Below are 6,228 nucleotides of genomic sequence, written 5' to 3'. Positions count from 1 at the left end.
CATCAGCGGCTTACAGCTTCTCAGCTTTGCAGCCTGTTAGATTTAGTTAGGAGATATCAAAATCCCAAAATGAAGGTAGAAGTGCATAGAGAAGGGTGCCCCGTGTTCTCTTCCCACCCCCATGATGTGTTGTCCTTTAGGTGTTCCTGACCCGGGCAGCCCACCCCTCCCCAGGACAGCCAGGGCCAGAACCGAGCCCTCAGCAGATGGACATCTGTGCTTGTGTGTGTGTGTGTGTGTGTGTGTGTGTGTGTCTTCCTAGGGCATCTTGTTCCTGAGAAGGAGCCTGCTGTTCAGAGGGCAGAGATGAGGGGGGAGTAGGGTCTGCCTGCTAGTCAGGAGTAGAAGAAAGACTGTTCCATTTTTAAATTTTTGAATACAGCAAAGAGGAGCACTTCAGGAGTAAGAGGCTGAGACTCATATCAAGCTGTACGTTGGGATGATAGGAACGGAGGGACAGAAGTTACAAGGCCTGGGAGGCGTGAAACCCAGGGCCACGTGTGCGCAGGCTGCTCCTCAAGCTCAGATGATGAGCTAGACAGCTCTTTCTTCCACTGCCTGGCCTGTTACCAGCTGTCATCTAGGTTCCCTCCAACTTTACTCCCAGCAAAGAAAGAGGGTGTGTAATTGCAGTAAGATTGGTGGTCAACATGATATTTATCCCTCCATAGACTGCTGTGGAAATACACCACTACAGGTGATCATTCAGAGGGTGAAAGCCAACTGCCTCTAGGTCAGTGAGGTACTGGCTACCCACCCACTATGGGGGTTGAAGAACTATGGCCACCTGGAGCCGGCATACCTTGACCAATGCCGTTCAATGAAAAAGGAAAGAATGCACTAAACAAACAAAATATGTCTCTTTACTGCCCATCTTCAGGCCCTGCTGAATCCCCACAAGCCTGCCTTCACCCCCCAAACCACCAGCAAGCATCAGGGACCCCATTAACAGAAATCTCTGCACAACCTCACAGGTTAAATGCTGCAGTCAATGTGCAGACACCTGGAACACTGCTGGGCTCACACTGGGCTCTCAGTGAAGGTTGGAATGCTATCTGTATGTCACCACCAAAACGCATTTCCTGGTCTAATCCCCATAAGCACCTGAGCATAATGTACCCTGATCTTGGGTATGAGAAATGCCTGTTGTTAGATCCCATTGTTACACCAGGTTTCCCAGGTCCCATACTCAGGCACCAATGTGTGATGTCACAGTTATCCCAGGATGAGAAGGTGCTGCTCATGCAGAGGGTCCTGGGGGCTTGGAAATACTCACCCCACTAGCACCCGCCTGTGTGAAATGAGTCCCAGTGTTACACCCAGTCAAACAGGGAGAAAAGGGAAGAACCAAAGAAACAAAGTTGATTCATCTCAGTTTATAGAAAAGTGGTCGTGGTCGTTCATTCATTCAGTCAATCATTTAGCCAGTAATTTGGTTTTGTTTGTTTATTTGTGTTTCTTTTTGGGACAGAGTCTCCCTCTGTCACTCTAGGCAAATTGCGGTGGCATCATAGCTACAGTAACCTCAAACTCTTGGGTTCAAGTGATCCTCTTATCTCAGCCTCTCCATAGCTGGGACTATGGGCACCCTTCACAACACCAGGCTAGTTTTTCTATTTTTAGTAGAGACAGGTCTCATTTTTGCTCCGGCTGCTGCTACCCTAAACTCCTGAGCCCAAGCACCCACTTGCCTCCGCTTCCCGGAGTCCTGAGATTGCAGGTGTGAGCCGCCACGCCTTGCGCGTAGCCGTTTGGTTTGAACTCATAGGTACCGACCAGGCACCGTCTGGGTGTGGGTTTCTGTGGTAAAGACAAAACAGGTGGAGGCGAGCAAGGGGAAAGAGACGCCCTCAGCAGCGCGGGCTGGTTTGCGGGTGAATGACTGGCATTCCACATGCAGTGGCCATATGCGCCTCTACCCCTAAAGGCTGCTTAGTGTGAACACCTGGGACCCTGCCCGAGGGATTTTTTTTCTGACTGCAGGGACACACTTGGCTCTCAGCTCTCACACAGGTCAAGCTTCAAGTGCCAAGAAGACAATGTCCTAGAAGCAGCCCTCAACCCCTGACTAGAGCCACTGGCGATGAATCCTGGCGTACTCTTTGCTGCCCCCCAGAGGCCGGAGGATTTTACCCTCTTCCCCACTTTCTGCGGCGCTTCCCGCACCCCAGCGTTTCCTAGGTTCATCTGGCAGTAAACTACGTGCACTCAAATCCTTGTATCAGAGTTTGCCTTCGAGGCATCATACTACTTAGATTTTCCCTGGTAGTTTTGGTTTCAAAAATTCCACTCCACCACTGTAATCACATTTTCTGGTTTAGAAAAATCTGTTTGCCATATATATGAGCCACATAAGCTATCTACCAAAGAAAGATCTTTTTTAAATTTGAAACCAATAAAAGCCACCCCTCCCCACAACACGTACCATTTCATCTCCATCTATAGAGGTTAGAAATAAAAATATAATATAGAAAGTTGTTTTAAGGTTTCCTTTTGTTAATAAATTTTCTTTAGACTTTAATTTCTAAGAATGGAGTCTAGTTTATTTTGCTTAATACCTAGAATTGTAGGAAGTTTTCTAAGATAAAGTTCAAGGCCTCACCTGCAGCCATGGTAAAGCTGCTGGGTTAATGAACCCCACTGGGCTGGCTCTGCTCAGCCGGCTCTCCTGCCTGCCTGCCCCTTGCTCTCCTGATGGCACTGTGTGTACAGAGTACCCTCGAAGGCAAAAAAATAATAAAAAAAATCTTAAAAATCATTGACTTGGTTCCAGACAGCCTGGAAAAAGTACACATAATGGAATCCAATATGGAAAGAAAGATAAACAGCGAGCTTCAGAGTTTGTTTAGTGTCATGTTACTTGTCTCCCAAAAGTCTTGATTTTAACCAGACTTCCCTCAGGCCAGTTTGAAATAAGGACATTTTGAACCGTTGAATCATAACCAGGCCGCATAAAAAGGCTGCTGATATGCTGTTTCTGTACTTTATGCACAGGGTGGTGGTGGGGAAAGCATTTTTTAAAGAGCTCAAGATATAAAGAAGTCACAAACCTTTATGAAAGTCTGCTGCAGAGTTTTAGCCAAGAGTTGTTTCCAGTAAGAATTTTGTAGACCAGAGGAAAGGCAATGGCAGAAGTGAACATACACGTGTACACACCCAACACCCTGCCTGGTTTAACGCTTTCTCAGATGTCCACGTTGCATATTTATCTCACAAAAGATAGAGTAACCTTGTGTTAATCTTGTGCCCTTGTGTACAATGAGTAATAACAGGCATGTTGGTAGTTGTCTCCAGGCCACTGCTACTAAAACTTATGGAAATCCTTCCTCAGCGTGCCCACCAGTGGGTTGGCCTTCAGTGGTCTCAGACCCCAGGCTGTCCACATCTGCATCTTACTCCAGCACACTCGGTGCTGACTACAGATAGTTTCCTGTGCCTACTTTTTTAGCTCAGAAATGGCCGCATAATGTACACCGCCGCACTGTGTCCACTCAGCCCACGTTGAGGGCCACTCATCTGTTCCATTTGCAGAAGGAGCAGTCAGCCATCATGATCACTGGGTTCTCTGCCTGCTGTGGCCACTGGAAAACACCATGTGGGTGGTGACCAGGGAGCAGGACCTCAGCTATGGGGCTTCAGAGGTGAGGAGACCACAGGCGTGTGGATTGGCAGATAGGGATGGAGGTGGGAACACAGATCAGGAAAGGTGAGTAAGTGGCATTTGATAAGGTCTTGGAAAAAATGGATATGAGAAGGAGAAGGGATGGGGCAGGAAGGAGAGCAGCAGCACTCTCCACTGCACACCCAGCGCCTGCGCATGGTAGGTGTTTACTGTGTAACGAGTCATTGAATGAATCGGTCAAGGGAAGAGCTGGTGAAGGTGCGATGCTGACTAATGGTAAGGCAGATTTTCACAACACCAAAATTACTCAATTTTGGCTCTAATGTGAAACTCAAAGTAGTCGGCAGAAGGAAAGCTTAAAGGTCTCTAATTGGTGCTTCATAGTGGTGCCCTAATAAGCAAAGCTCATTTACTACGTTTAATATCTCAGCTTCATTATATGTAATCAGAATCCCTTTCTTCCTCAATTTCTGTCCTTTCTTTCCCCTCCTTTTCTGTTCTCTTTTCTCCCCTCTCTCCATTTTATTCTAAAAATGCCTGCTATATATTGCTTCATTTATAAAGCACTTATAATTTGTGAGTCATAAAAAATTAAAAACGGAATCCATGCAGTAATGTATCGGTTGCCAAAATTTCCTACCAGATGCATCTGACTGTTCCAAACAATAAGACAAAGATGACTCTTTCTTGCCCTTCAAATCACTGTCTTAAAGTCAGCCAAGTGGAACATGGCTCCTAGGATAGATGTTCTGTAAGGTTAGAAACCCACTATTATGGTTACAAATCTGTGTGTCATAAATAATATTGCATTTACAAATAAACTTGGAAAAGGTCAGTGCATTTTCTCTGCTCTTCTAAAGCTGTTCTCTTTATTTATTAAAGTGTTTGGGTTACAGATTAGCTTTCTACCTTTATTAATGTCTCATCTGCCTTGAAACCAAAACTGTACTTAGAAACAATAAAGGACTGGCTTATTTTATTGCATATTTACATACTTTAAAAAATCATTTCATTTGTGAATTTGATTACTGTCTTGGGGAAAAACATTTTCCTGCCAAGGAGAAGAAGCAAGAAGAGACAACCTAGAATTTGGCAAGAAATGGAGTCTTGTCATAGGAAAATGTTAGAAAAAATTTAACCTCACCTCTTAGAAAAACAGAATTTATTTTAAAAAGACTCAGTGCTCTGAAAAATATTTATAAATAATTAATAATAGAAGTTGAAGTTGCTAGCAGAGTGAGGTAATCCCAGCACTTTGGGAGGCTGAGGTGAGGGACCGGAGTGGGAGGACTGCTTGGCCCCAGGAGTTCAACAGAGCAAGACCCCATCTCTATGAAAAGTAGAAAAATTAGTCCAGATTGGTGGCATGCACCTGTAGTCCCAACCACTCTTGGGACTGACCCAGGAGGCTAGCAGGAGGCTAGCAGGAGGTTAGCAGGAGGCTAGCTCAAAGCCAGGACTGCCAGGCTGCTGTCGGTTGCCATCAGTCCACTGCACTCCAGTCTGAGAGACAGAGACACCTCATTTCTAAAATAAAATAAAAATAAAAACAAAACAAGAAGTTGAAGTTTCCACCTTTTTTATAACCATGCAAGTTTATTAACATGCTGTTTTTGGAGAAACTCCTTGAAGGGAAAAAAGGTGACTCCACTGAGAACTGGGTGATGCAGGCTCTTCCCTTCCAGGGGACGGGCTGACTCATCCAGCATCTGAGTCACTCAGCTCCTCTGCCCACCCACGACCCTGCTCTCGGAAACAGGGTCAGACCTTTCAGAGGTGGCTGGAGCATCTTCCCTCTGCAGGAAAGTCATCTGTGGCATCTGTGGGGGAACGATGACTCAGGGCGGCTCCGCAGTTCTGCCCAGCAGAGGGTGGCGGTGGCATCTTCCTCTGGGTCGTCCTCTGTTGACTGCTGCTATCCTGTGAGCTCAGAGACCTGAGTGGTTTTGCCTGCCTGCCTGCCTGCCTCCCTCTCTCTCTCTCTGCTTCCCTCCCTCCCTCCCTCCCTTCCTTTCAGATTATCTTCCAATTTCTCAAATATATTTTAATTGTACTATTACTATAAAGAGATTCTCATTCTTGAAAATTTAAAAATAAAACTATGTCCAGATATGCCTTGACATCTACCCATAATACCAATCTCTCCTTGGAAGCAGCTGCCGTTTTCAGTGTGTAAACAGCCGTCCTTCCAGGCCTCTGCTGTGCAGAGACGTGCTCATAGCTGTATGCAGTTGTGTCCATGTGCCTGTGTTAATAATGTAAATGCTGTTACAGTCTAGGGACTATCTTGCAATCTGCTTTTTAAAATATTTTAGCATTTAATTAAATATTAAGTAGATATAAACTAATCTAATATGTATTCAGAATAACAGTACGGTAAACCCCTATGCTTCCAAAACCCAGTTTAAGAAATGGAGTCGTTTGTTTGATTTGAAAGTGCTCCGGTTTCTTTAATTCCACCCTCTGCCCCCCTCATTCATATGAATTTTGCTTTTCAATCCTTTGCCTTTCCTGTTTTTCCACATGTGTTTCACCCCTAAAGAATATGTTGGCTCGGCGCCTGTGGCTCAAGCGGCTAAGGCGCCAGCCACATACACCTAAGGTGG

Source organism: Otolemur garnettii, unplaced genomic scaffold, assembly GCF_000181295.1.
Source record: "Otolemur garnettii isolate 467f Iridium unplaced genomic scaffold, OtoGar3 scaffold00053, whole genome shotgun sequence".
In the NCBI taxonomy this organism is placed as follows: domain Eukaryota; kingdom Metazoa; phylum Chordata; class Mammalia; order Primates; family Galagidae; genus Otolemur; species Otolemur garnettii.
Note: the sequence above shows the minus strand (reverse complement) of the source record.